The sequence below is a fragment of the Gymnodraco acuticeps genome, unplaced genomic scaffold (genome assembly GCF_902827175.1).
Source record: "Gymnodraco acuticeps unplaced genomic scaffold, fGymAcu1.1, whole genome shotgun sequence".
NCBI lineage: Eukaryota > Metazoa > Chordata > Actinopteri > Perciformes > Bathydraconidae > Gymnodraco > Gymnodraco acuticeps.
This window is the reverse complement of record NW_022989949.1, coordinates 92,602-107,034: the sequence shown is the minus strand read 5'-3', so window position 1 is coordinate 107,034 and position 14,433 is coordinate 92,602. Positions and strand designations below refer to the sequence as shown.

Genomic DNA, 14,433 nt, shown 5'->3' with positions numbered 1-14,433 from the left:
TCGATGTGCTTTATTTTAATGTGCTGTCGATTGCACACAGTATTCCTTTACAATGAGCATTTCCCCACTAACAAATGCAAGTAAAGTGAGATCAGAAGCTTAACTGTTAATTGTAGAATGCAGGTGTTTAGACTACAGCAACACTGTATTTTAGACTTTTTTGCAGCATCTATCAAACACGCACAATTGATTCCTAAATCAGAAACAAATAATTTCAAAAATTAACATTAAAGGTGGGGTAGGTAATTTTGGAGAAACCAGCTCGAGTGCGCTAGAATTTGAAAATACACAACCGGAAAAAATCTGCCACAACACACACGAGACAGAAGGTCCATGATCGATTTCGTTATCGTATCATCGGACCTGAGGCCGTATGTTTTGGACACTCGGGTAAAGAGAGTCAGAAACAAATAATTTCAAAAATTAACATTAAAGGTGGGGTAGGTAATTTTGGAGAAACCAGCTCGAGTGCGCTAGAATTTGAAAATACACAAACGGAAAAAAATCTGCCACAACACACACGAGACAGAAGGGCCATGATCGATTTCGTTATCGTATCATCGGACCTGAGGCCGTATGTTTTGGACACTCGGGTAAAGAGAGGGGCGGAGTTGTCAACTGATCACCATCTGGTGGTGAGTTGGGTCGAGTGGCGGGGGAAGCCTCTGGATAGACCTGGTAAGCCCAGACGTGTAGTTCGGGTGAACTGGAAACGTCTGGAGGAGGCCCAAGTTCAGGAGGCCTTCAACTCACACCTCCGGCGGAGCTTTTCAGGCATTCCTGTGGAGGTTGGGGACATTGAACCAGAGTGGTCGGTGTTCAAAGCCTCTATTGCCGAAGCCGCAGCGGGGAGCTGTGGTCTCAAGGTCTTAGGTGCCTCAAGGGGCGGTAACCCTCGAACCTCCTGGTGGACACCGGTGGTCAGGGAAGCCGTCCGACTGAAGAAGAAGGCCTTCAGGGATTTGTTATCCCGGGGGACTCCCGAGGCAGTTGCAAGGTACCGACAGGCCCGAAGGGCAGCAGCCTCATCCGTGGCCGAGGCAAAGCAGCGGGTGTGGGAGAAGTTCGGAGAAGACATGGAGAAGGACTTTCGGGCGCCACCAAAGTTGTTCTGGAAAACTGTCCGACACCTCAGGAGGGGGAAGCAGGGAACCATCCAAGCTGTGTACAATAAGGATGGGACGTTGTTGACCTCAACTGATGGAGTGTTAGGGCGTTGGAAGGAACACTTTGAGGAACTCCTGAACCCGACAACTCCGCCCTCTATGTTAGAGGCAGAGCTGGAGTATGACGGGGGATCAACACCAATCTCCCGGGGGGAGGTCACTGAGGTCGTCAAACAACTCCACAGTTGCAAAGCCCCGGGGGTGGATGAGATCCGCCCGGAAATGCTGAAGGCTCTGGGTGTTGAGGGACGGTCATGGTTGACACGTCTCATCAACGTTGCGTGGAAGTCGGAAACAGTACCGAAGGAGTGGCAGACCGGGGTGGTGGTTCCCCTTTTTAAGAAGGGGGATCAGAGGGTGTGTGCCAATTACAGAGGCATCACACTACTCAGCCTCCCCGGGAAAGTTTACTCTAAGGTACTCGAAAGGAGGGTCAGGCCAATTGTCGAACCTCAGATTGAGGAGGAACAATGCGGATTCCGTCCTGGTCGTGGAACGACGGATCAGCTTTTTACTCTCGCAAGGATCCTGGAGGGGGCCTGGGAGTACGCTTATCCGGTCTACATGTGTTTTGTAGACTTGGAGAAGGCGTATGACCGAGTTCCCAGGGAGTTACTGTGGGAGGTGCTGCGGGAGTATGGGGTGAGGGGGTCTCTACTCAGGGCCATCCAATCTCTGTACTCCCAAAGCGAGAGCTGTGTCCGGGTCCTCGGCAGTAAGTCGGACCCATTTCTGGTGAGGGTTGGCCTCCGCCAGGGCTGCGCTTTGTAACCAATCCTGTTTGTAATATACATGGATCGGATTTCGAGGCGTAGTCATGGGGGAGGGGGTCTGCAGTTCGGTGAACTAAGGATTGCACCACTGCTTTTTGCAGATGATGTGGTTCTAATGGCTTCATCGGTCTGCGACCTTCAGCACTCACTGGATCGGTTTGCAACCGAGTGTGAAGCGGCTGGGATGAGGATCAGCACCTCCAAATCTGAGGCCATGGTTCTCAGCAGGAAACCGATGGACTGTCCACTCCAAGTAGGGAATGAGTCCTTACCCCAAGTGAAGGAGTTCAAGTATCTCGGGGTCTTGTTCTCGAGTGAGGGAACAATGGAGCGTGAGATGGGCCGGAGAATCGGAGCAGCGGGAGCGGTACTGCAGTCGCTTTACCGCACCGTTGTGACGAAAAGGGAGCTGAGCCAGAAGGCAAAGCTCTCTGTCTACCAGGCCATTTTCGTTCCTACCCTCACCTATGGTCATGAAGGATGGGTCATGACCGAAAGAACGAGATCACGGATACAAGCGGCCGAGATGGGTTTTCTCCGCAGGGTGGCTGGTGTCTCCCTTAGGGATAAGGTGAGAAGTTCGGTCATCAGGGAGGGACTCGGAGTTGAGCCGCTCCTCCTTCGCGTCGAAAGGAGCCAGTTGAGGTGGTTTGGGCACCTAGTTAGGATGCCACCTGGGCGCCTCCCTAGGGAGGTGTTCCAGGCACGTCCAGCTGGGAAGAGACCAAGGGGTAGACCTAGGACCAGGTGGAGGGATTATATCTCTTCGCTGGCCTGGGAGCGCCTTGGGATCCCCCAGTCAGAGCTGGTTGATGTCGCCAGGGAAAAGAAAGTTTGGGGTTCTCTGCTGGAACTGCTACCCCCGCGACCCGACCACGGATAAGCGTGAGAAGATGGATGGATGGAACACACACGAACGCGCACATGACCAATGAGGGCACGAGATAAGTTTGTGCACAGATGGAAGGCTGACAGGCAGGTAGGCCATCCAATCATTTTAGCCGGGCTAAAATGATTGGTCGTGCTTTTTACAGCGCTACGGCTTACACAGATGAAAAATGTTTATGTATTTATTGTCAAAGCATTTAATATATTCATTGCTATCGGGATGTTAAGAATATTCCATGGAATATAACAACAAGTGTTTCTCAAACAAAATACATACCCCACCTTTAAATGTCTATTAAATAAGGTTTTTATTACATTTACTGTCATTGATTTATCATCTTATATTTAAATATTTGTTCTTTTCTTTTTTAAATGACACACACCGAAATATTCGGTGTTACTCCATCAGCCAAAGAATCTTGCTCTTAGATCACGACGCTCCACTATTTTCACCAGCAGTGTGTTTATTAGAGCGTTGTGTCTCTGTTGTGTAGCAGTTAGAATTATGGAGAAGGATATTGTAAAGTGAATGGAGCAACACAGCTTAACGTCTACGGAAGCTTCCTCCATGTTGAACTTTCCAGCTCTCCTCTCGAAGGTCAGCTCTGTGAGGAGCAATGGCACACATTTGAATATTACATTTGATGCACGAAAATCACATGTATTTCTTTTGGCCTGAGCAGTTATTGCTGCCGAGCCTTTGGTAGGTGTTTACCATCTTTCAGCTCCTAATTTTGGTTTTCTCCGACACAACTTCACTGCTTGGTTTCAGTCTGGATCCACTCATCAACCTTGTTTCCCGGATCCGGCAGCTTTCTCAGTCAAAGCGCTCTGATAAACCCACTGTGCCCCCTCAGCAGCTAGCAGCACAAAGACTAGCTAGTGATCATCAAAATCAGCTTTATTGCCAAGTAGGTTAACACATATACGAGAAATGTGTCTTGGTCTACATGGTGCATATATAAACACAGTTAAAGAAGAAGAAAAAGCAAGATAACATCTAAAAAATAAAATAAAAACGAAATAAACTATTATACGTCAAAATATAGAAAAGTATTTACACTACATGAAATACAAAAAAACTACGTGCAGTATACTATCGCAAAGTACTTGGAATAATAACATCAAATCAAATATCTGCAGTATAGTTAGGGAAGTGGATGATAGGTATCGTGTGTACAAATATGCAAAGTATTTGGAGGGTTGTGCAGAGCAGGCAATACTTAAATGAAACAAATAAAAACTGGAGCATCAGGATTTGAAGAGCTAGAGAGCTTTACACTGTACATATAAGGATCTCTATTCTAAAACTGACAAATACAATAACAACAATTAAATCCATAGAGCACTTTTTAAAGTTACAGTGCTGTACATTGTTGAAACCTGAACAAAAAATTTCAGGACTGCAGTTACTTGAATTCTGACAAGTACAAAAATGATAAGAAAGCAAAAACATGTATCTAGAAAACTACAGTGTTATAATTAGTCATAGAAACAATGGATCAACATAACACCCAACTTTTGATAACAGCATTACAGAGTAAGAAAAACAAGTAAACAAGCCAGGGTTTTGTGAGAGTTATAAACTAGAATCACCCTTTAAACTTGTTGACCTTGTCTTTATTGTCATAGCGACATCTCCTGTGTGAAACAATTCTTTATCTTCTTATTTTCTTGTCTGTGAAATGTGACTGTTTTTCCTTTTTGTCCCCCCATGCCCTCTCGTCTTATTGTAAAGCGTCCTTTGGTTTCATGAAAGGTGCTATATAAATCCAAGTTCATATACAGTATACATATTACATTTGCATTTAAATGCTAAGGATGGGTTAAGATTTTGCATGGGCCAAATTGCTTTGCTCTACCCACAGAATGTATTGACACATTTTCGGGAATAACAACTAACATTCCCACAATTCTAAGTGTGACTTCCGTCGTATAAGCCTGTGGTATGGTTTGCAGAACAGTTGTCTCCAGTGCCAATATAAACGGCCAACAGTTGTCCCTTTACAAGCCTGGAGCGGAGTGTGTGTGTGTGTGTGTGTGTGTGTGTGTGTGTGTGTGTGTGTGTGTGTGTGTGTGTGTGTGTGTGTGTGTGTGTGTGTGTGTGTGTGTGTGTGTGTGTGTGTGTGTGTGTGTGTGTGTGTGTGTGTGTGTGTGTGTGTGAGAGGTCATGGTTGGAGTTGGGGTATGCTAACATTACTGAAGCAGGTGGGCTTTAGACAGAATCGGTAGGGAACAGTCAGTCAGGACTGTTTTTTGGTACAAGCCACACATGTATTGCAGAAAAAACACACTATCTGTGCTATACTATCTATTTTACAAGAGCAATGTTGATTGTTCTTTTCACTATAGCTCAATGAACAGTTATGGAGCCACACCCAAATAATAGTCATATAGTTAGAGGTCACATATATATGATTTTTTTTGTCAGTAAAATAAATAATTTCCATAATTTTGTAAGCATGTATTACCATTTGCAGATCTTTTTTTTGTGGCAAAGGCATAGGTAAACAGGTTGCACATACTTTATAGTCACATATTAACATACAGGGCTGAGTTCTTTGGTAAATAATAATCTGATCCTCTGAGTGCTTACGCATACAAATTGTAATAGTTAAGTGATTTAATAAATAAAAAGCGGTTTCGTGTGACAACGGGGGATACTCATGTCGGTAGTGGTTACAATTATGCAATTTATTATTGTGAATTCATAAGCATTTGAGCGGCTGATCATATTTCCTTAATTATTTCATGATTCACCTGGATGTTATTAATAATTAATGTCCTAATAAGAATTCATTTCAGTACAATGTTCTGTGTTTTAGTAGCATCTTCTTTTTTCACAATCAGCCTATTACAGTGGGAACTTTTTTTTAGATCTTTATTGTGAAAAGGCATGAACAAACCACATGTCTTCAAAGAAAAAAATCTAATAGGGAAGGTGCATACAGAAGACAAGAATAAACATAACAAAAATTACAAGACATTAAAGTAATAAAGTATACAACAAAGGGCTAGGGCTTTTTGAATACATCTTATATTTCAATTGTGCTTAAAAGTGAAATTGCAATTATTATTATTTCATTAATTTAAGGGCTAAACGCACAGTGGGCATTTAACACATGGGTTTGACAGGAGAATCAAACAGTGTTCTCGCGAGAGTTGTTTGTACTATGTTTACTAGCAGTATTTATTAGCAGCAGTGTCCCTCTATCGTCACTGTTCTACCGAGCGAGTGTTCAGTAACCGCGCTGCTCGGAGGAGGCATTACCGACATTTCGTCTTTGACAGCCGGCTGGAGACACCTCTGCTTCAGGAAACATTTTAACTCGCCCACAAACCACAGTCCGGTGTCGCTGTTTTGCTCTCCTATCATACTGAGAAGAGGAAGAAAGAAAAACAAAGTCATCGGCTCGGGTTTGCTCCGCAGCGGTAGCCAGGTAAGACAGAACCGAAACAGTAGTACCGAGCTTTTAATGAATATCAGCTGTCGGTCTTGTATTAGCTTTCATCTATAACCCAGCGCAAGCTGCCAACCCATGTAGCTCGTGCAGTTTTAACAAGATTTACCTCGTGCACGACTGATGCGATGCCCTTTAATCTTTGCCTCATCAACGGTAGCCATGGTTACTCACAATTTCTCCAGAACCAGTACCAGGTCAGACTATGTACGTGCGTTTCTCCAACACCAAATCCCGTATAATAGTTGTGCAATTTAAGGTTCAATTGTTTATTATTAAAACTACATAGCTTTTGAAATATGTTTTGGTATCAAGCCTGAATCAAAAGGCGTAGTTTGTCTTATCGGCATGTAGATATGCTCTGAAAAATAATTAGTTCGAGTGAAATTGTATTGTAACTTGCTCAATATACAGTATAGGGTACTGCCACAAGCGTGTAGGAATAGCATATTACACACATACATACACACACAGGCATATGTTTTCCGACAAAGAGACATTACATTGTTACGAGAATACATTTAATTGTGCGACATACTGTTTTCTCTGTGGGGGGTGATTAACACGGCAGGATATGTTCTAGCTGGAGAGACTGTTCGGGCAATCGATGTGTGACGTGCCTCAATGGCTAGACGCATGTGGCCGCTGTGTGTTGTTGGTGTCTTCTTACGTCCACTTTATCTGTCTCTATGTCTCTCTCACATACATGAAGACATACAGCAGGCTTTTAAATGTGCATGTTCTGGTTTGCAGAGGGCGACGATTGATTATTTCCTGCAAAAGTGTGCATGCTCTTTGTGGTTACATGCTTTATTCACAGCAGATTATTATACTGAGGCCTTTCTAATATTTCTAACAATATCTCCAAATGGTTCTTATTGTCTAACTCAGCATCTTTACCCAGTCGCAGGCATTATTGAGCTTTTATTACATGATATTCTAACTAGTGGTAATATTGTTGCTGACAGGGCATTTTTGTCAATTGTAATTTGGGTAATGTCTATTTTTGTATCTCTAATATTGTATGCATGCCTCTTAATTCATATCTTGCTCTTTTTGGCTCTGCTGTAACTCAGTGGGACGAATACAGATATTCTGATTTGTATGCCAGCCTGTAGTAGGATGCAGTTAAATATCTAAATAATTGTGTTCTTTCAAATAGCTTATTCTGTTTAATGTCTCCAGTATGTCTGTCTGATGGCAGATCAGATCTCCACCGGTGTTGCACATTGCATAACAGTCAGGGCTTTCATGGAGCTGCATGTTGGCTGAACCCAGTGGATAGATAAGCTGAAGAGAAGATGATATGTTAGAGTCCCTGTTTGTGTGGTTAAAACAAAGTGGCCCTTCTCTCCTCCCTCTCCGCTGCTGCACTTCGCTATAGCCTGAATTTATTGCCTCTGTAAGTCATAACAGTTAATGCAGTCTTGGCAGCGGGCAGTGCACATTCCCTATCTGCATTCTCAGTGGAACGACTGCCAAAGTGTAATCGATGCTGCAGGTTTTACTCATTTATTAAAAGTTGTATTTGCATGCAATTTCTGTAGGAGGGATACTTTCTTTAAGTGAATTCTGACTCTGCATTTTTGCTCTCTCTAGGGAGTAGTCCCACTTAGTGGTTCTGTTTAGTTTCACAAGCTTAGATGATTAAATGATATGGCTGGTGTCATTTTAGAGATGTACTTATTTGGACACTTGGACCCATACGCATTGGATCCTGTAGAAGGCTCAGAAATGTAGCAAAACATACACCAATTGTCAGCTCAAATGGGTGCATTTATTGAGGACTATTTAACCTTTGGTGCCCTAGTGCGTATTCCTTACAGCTGGACAGTGTATGTGGTCCATCTGTCAATATGTATACTATTTTATGGAGCATATTAAAATACAGACTTTATCAGCTTGGTTGCTTTTGGAAAGGGTTTACAAATCTTGAATCTATGGAGATGTAACCGGTGTGGTTAAGCGGTCTCTGCGTTGTGTTGATAATGGACGAGACCCGAGCCAGAGTAAAGTTGAGACGATCTCTGACAACAGATAAAGGGAGGAGGAAACGTGAGGGACACAATATATAGGGGGGAAAGTCCTCACAACAATAAACTCCTGAGCACAGCGACCACACTTCAGAGGTTCCGCCCACTGATCTCCGACCTTGCCAGGTATTTAACATTCAATAAAACGAAGAACACAGAATAAAATAATATAAAACACAGAATTTGTGTGATTATACAAAATTAAGTTAAATAAACCCCACTGCATATTTGCATCTGTTACAGAGACACAAACAGATATACCCCACTCCAGTAACAGCACCAATGCATTTGATAATTTATTGTATTTTCATCATATATATGACATATTGGATTCTGTTGCCTATTTTGCAATGTGATATGGCTCTATGCTTGAACACGATGTCCAGTTAGAGTCAACATTTAGCTCACTGGATGATTGTATCTAATATTGATAAGCGTAATCACATAATATCAAAGTCTAATAAAAACAGTCTTGCACATTTAAGCTGATACCATGTAAAAACATAGTATTAGCAATTCACAGTTTACAAAGTACACTGTGCTACTGCAGGGGCAGCTTGACTTGTAACCTGCGCAGCCTGTGGGTGGGTTAAGTGTCAGGACGGAAAGCAGAGAACAGTTTCATGTTGGAGTGGGCAGAAAAAAGACTGCATGGGCGATTCTCCATATTAACATTCTGCCACATATGGAGCCAGACGGCCCCTCAGTCATAAAGGATGTTACATTTCTGCTGTCAACCAGCAATGCCTGTAATGATGTCAATTCAGGCCACAGACCAAAAGAGTTCGATAACAATAAAAACTCTACAATTCCAGACATATGCTACAGTTTGCTTATGATGAAAAATACAATATTTAGTGTAATCTTACATGACATGTCACTTGTTAGACGCTTTTATCCAAAGCGACTTACATACTCAACACTGTGGGCAATCCCACAGGAGCAATTTGGGGTGAAGTGTCTCAGGGACACAACGACATGCTGACTGCAGTGGGGTTTGAACCTGTGACCCCCTGATACCAACACCAACGCACAACCCACTGCACCACACGCCTCCCTTACAAAACAAAATATCACACCACAATAGCCTTCTGTTTCTATACTTCAAGTCACTTAAGAATCAAAATACTGTACAAAATAAGGGAATCTACGTTTCCACCTCCTTCTGACTCCTGAAACCAGAGGGCTACATGTCTGTGCACTGCATCTGATGTGTATTTACAGTGTATTGGTAGTGGCAGCACTGATGAATTGCCTAATCAATAAGGGAAGTAGTTGGCTTAGCTGTCATCGTTTTTGCTAATGGGTCTCCTAAATGAATCAAAGATGATAAAGCTGGATGGATTCCAAGGAAAGGGAACAACTCGACTTTAGGCCTCTTCTGTTTACTTTTCCCTTGCACACAACAACCATTTTGGTTTAAGAAAAGTTTTCAAGAGGGTTATTAATAATCTCTGTGTTAAAGATCAGTTTGAAAGCTTTTTTTGGCTGGGTTATGGGACAATACATTTTGTCAAAAGATATATGAGTACAGTTGACCCCCATCGTGTCGCCCTTTTATGCATCAGGTTTTATCCTGAAGAATACATAATAAGAAAGTCCATATTGGACTCTGATTCTCTTTCCCATCAAAGGTCAGCACTGTGTCCGTGTCCAAGTACCGTGAAAACAACCCTTGACATTTAGAAGGATAGGATTATTCTCTGCAACTACATGAAAACAGAGTTCAGGATATGGATATGAAGCTTCTGTTCAGTTCGGTTTGATGGTTTCAGTCTCGGACAGTGTTCCCACAGCTCCCAGTGTAACATGTGCAATATAGTGCTCTCAAAAACCAAAATGGAAACATTATGTAGTCAATTGTAGAGTGTTTATTGTCTGGGTAAGTAAATTAGGTTTCAGACACGCAACGAAAAACGGAAACTTTGATTTTAATTCAATCTATTATGTCAACAGATTTAGTTGAGAGCAATACTTTTAAGTGACAAATATCAGGTTCAACTTCATATTATTGCTTTCAACAAAGCTTAAACAGTTATGTGAAATTTGTTGACATAATACATTTAATTAATGTCAACCTTTCAGTTTTTTAGTGCAGCCTTGAGGTTATTTCCGACTTTCAGACATTTTGAGTTGTTCTGATGCAGTTAAGCACTACTCAATATCTCCCTGTATGAGTGTTTATTTCTTTTTATTGCTGTTCGTGGGAAACATAAGATGGCCGTACTGCAAAATGTAAAATTCCAGTGATTTCCCCCCCCTGCTGTCTGTCTGTCACAGAGGAGCTGAAACGCTTCACTGGTTTGATGTACTGTATATATTACACTGTGTTACAGCTCGTTCTCACTCTGCAAGCCTTTCTCTACATATCTGTTGGGATAAGCTACTCTGACTTTACTAACAACTTACAGTGCCTTACTTTGGACTCAAAGCAGTAAAGCCAATCATTGGGAATAATCATAGCACAAACATACATTTCCTTTCAAGGCATTACTTTAAATGATGATATTGAAACATTGTAATATAGGGAAGTTACTGGAAACTGGAAACGAGCTAAGCGCCTTAATTGAATAGAAGACTAATTGGTCATTTTGTGCAATACTATTGACATTTGCCAAAGAATGCAACTTAAAGTTGTGAAATGTAGAATTGTACCTATAGCGCTGCAATTTAACATTATTTGCATCTATCAATATTTTTTTGAAATAACTGTTCTACTTCTAACATAGACAGTGAAACCCAGTGTATAGAGCCTAAACTGCTTCCTGCACCATCCAGTCTTTCCTCTGTCTCTGTACTGAAGAGTGGCACAGTCACTAATCCCCTGAGCCTTTCAACTCTCCCATTCTGTTGTTGGAGCTTATTTCATCTTTCAAGGTGATTTCAATGTTGTTTCTATATTTAGAATACTGTAAAGTTGCAGGTGTCTGGATATATTTAAGAAAAGCTGGAGCAGATAACAGAAAATTGTCAAAGCTGATGAGACAAATACATTTCAGGTATCATTTTAAATTGCTGCTCTAGCTGTTTAATTATTTTTAATATTTCTCTAGTTCTCTACCTGTGTTTTTAATTCTTGTTTTTATGCACCGCGAAACCAAGTCAAATTCCTCGAACGTGTACCTGCTAATAAACCTGTTTCTGATTCTGATTCTGAATATATGCAGTATCCTGCAAATTAGACTTTTAAGGAACATTGGTGTGCACATTTTATAATGATAAACTATGTAGGGAAGGCTTATCCTTCTTTAGCCTTCATTATCTGCCACCCCTGACCTCACTCATTCAATTACAATCATTTGACAAAGAAGGTACTCTTGAGGTGTTTAAAGACAATGTTATAGCACTGAATCTGCACTTTGAAAAGGTCTCAACAATCTCTTATTGTCTCTAGGGATTCCACCATTCTTATGCTTTTTGATCTCACAGCTGCACTCGACACAGTAGAGTCGACCATAGAATCCTCATTTCTCGCCTGGAGCTCTGTGTTGGCATTAAAGGTACTGCTCTGGAGTGGTTCAGGTTTGACTTTTCTGACACAAATTGTTCTGTCATCCTTGATGACTCTGTTATCCATCATTGCCTCTCCATTGCGGAGTCCCTCAGGGTTCTATTCTTGGGCCGATGCTTTTTCCATTTGAATGCGCCTCTTTCTCAGAAAATACTGCATCTCATTCTGATATTTGGACCCAGTGGTGCAGGTGATCTCCCTCATACCAACCCTTGTTGCCAAGAACCTACACAATCTAATTGTGTAAATAGACAGTAATGTTTTACTAAAAAAAGTAATTAGATTGCTTTTAAAATGTTATTGTTCGTCAACAAATCATTAAATGGGCTAGCTTCAACCTTTTTTCTTACCCTTTACGAGAACATTTCAATCAGGTCCGCTGACCAGTTGCTTATGTTTCTTCCAATGGTCAAGGTTGGAGCAATGGTGAGATAGTGGGTGTTTCTCAATGTCGAGTAAAGCTGCTCCAGAGCCACTATTTCAAGCATACTACGTCATCGAGTGCCACCGTAGGACTGTTCCAATATCCAGCATACTTGGAATTCTACCGAGCCCGGCGTACTTCGTAGCGAGAAACTTCGAGGCTGCACATGTGTAGACTCTGTGGTCTTAAAATCCCCACAATGCTTTGCGCACGGACCAATTTCCCCAAATCTGTGGCGGAAAATGTAAGGCAGGGGCGTCTCATAATAGTTGACGCACACCTTGCACACCTGTTAGCCTGTTCCACTATTCGTTTTCCGAATGCCAGGAAGTATTCTTACCTCGCTTCTGAAGCAAGTGACTCGGAAGACATATGCTACCAAGCAAGCGTACTCGACATTGAGAAACACCCAGTGTCTTAGTATTTGGGAACCATGCCTTTTAAACACATCTTCACTTTAGTATTTCCTTTTAGGTTTTGTTTGTTGATTGTGTTGTGTCTTTGTACAGCTCATCGGTCAATTGTTGTTGTTTTTTAATATACTTTATAAATACATTTGAATTGGATATAGATAGTGGAAGCAACTATTTACAGGTCTTTTAGGAAATCCATAAAATAAATACTCACATTTTTTGTGTACTATTTTTCTGAAAAAGAGCTGGTTTTCAAATGTATTGATACATGTGTAGCTGTATAGTGTCTTCCAGTGATATGTACTTCTCTTTCCAGTGTTTTATCCTAAGAGACACATGACTTGTGCCCGCCCCCAGTGAAACCAATCCTCCTGTGATCTTCATACACAAATTCCTCAGTCTAATTTGAGAAGTGACACACTTTCTCCCACCCAGTATAAGGCCCCTCTACTCAATCTCTCCCTCTGCCTTCCACTCTTATTTCCTCACCCCTTGGGATTCCTCCTCTTTCTACCCCCATCTTTTTTATCTTCATCTATTCATTTCTCTTTTCTCAGGGACCACCTTCAAAAGTTATCCCAGGTTAAAGTTGCGTTAGTACATTAGTGATTTTAAAGGAATAGTTCAAGATTTTAAGAAGCACATTTAAATATTATAATATTAGCTTTTTTCAGCTTTGACAAAAAGTCTTGTCTATGGTATGCTCACTACAGAGAACACTTATGATTTATTTAAAAAACCAATGCTATTGAGTGTTAGTTAGAGACATTTAGTGATATGTGGTTGGCTTAGCTTAGCATTTTCTTTTTTGGAAGCAAGGGGAAACAGACTAGGGGTGTTTCTCAATCTCGAGTACGCTTGCTTGGTAGCACATGTCTTCAAGTCACTTGCTTCAGAAGTGAGGCAAGAATACTTCCTGGCATTCGGAAAACGAAGACGCACACCAGCAAGTGTGCAGGTGTGCGTCATATGAGAGGCCCCGCCTTACATTTTCCACCACAGATTTGGCGAAATTGGTCCGTGCGCAAAGCATTGTGGGGATTTTAAGACCGCGGAGTCTACACATGTGCAGCCTCGAAATTTCTCGCTACCAAGTACGCCGGGCTCGGTAGAATTCCAAGTATGCTGGACATTGGAACAGTCCTTCGGCGGCACTCGATTACGTAGTATGCTTGAAATAGTGGCTCTGGAGCAGCTTTACTCGACATTGAGAAACACCCTAGGTGTAGGTTGGTACTAGGTGTAGCACTACACCTACCAACATCTCTAAGCTTACGTTGCTTGTTTTGCACCGGCAGCTAAATACACTTTTGTGCTTTTTCAATCAATAGTCCCAACCCTTAAAGTGGACCTATCATGCTATATTTGAATAATATAGTGTAGGACCATGCCTATATAAGGCACATTTATACTTTTTATTTTTCAAAATACCAAACAGATCATGCATTTTAGCCATTCCTCATTTCGCACAATTTAACACTGTCTTTGCACGGGCTGATTCTGTGAGAACAGCACCATCTACAGGCCTGGCATATGTACTACAGCGTCTCCAGCGCTTTCGAACGACAATGTCCGTGGCTGTCTCCTCCTGATTGGTGGAGTTGGCCCAATAGCCATAGCGCCACTTCTGTGACGTCACAGAAGTGTTCAAATCTGGATCAGTCTGTATCAGATCCGTTGCAGCCCCTTTTTAAGAGATTTGGGTATGGAGGAAAATAGAGAGGGTTGTGTTTTCTGACACTTGGTGAGTTCCCTGGAACACCG

General features: G+C 41.9%; 1 protein-coding gene across 2 annotated transcripts in view; it reads left to right on the top strand.

Moving 5' to 3' along the window:
• The first annotated feature begins 6,029 nt into the window (after nt 1–6,029).
• ache (acetylcholinesterase) overlaps nt 6,030–14,433 on the top strand; it is a 36,459-nt gene continuing 28,055 nt past the window's right edge. For both annotated transcript variants that reach the window (XR_004568481.1, XM_034210579.1), the window contains exon 1: nt 6,030–6,267. The gene's annotated coding sequence lies outside the window, so the exon portion shown is untranslated. The remainder of the gene's footprint in view (nt 6,268–14,433) is intronic.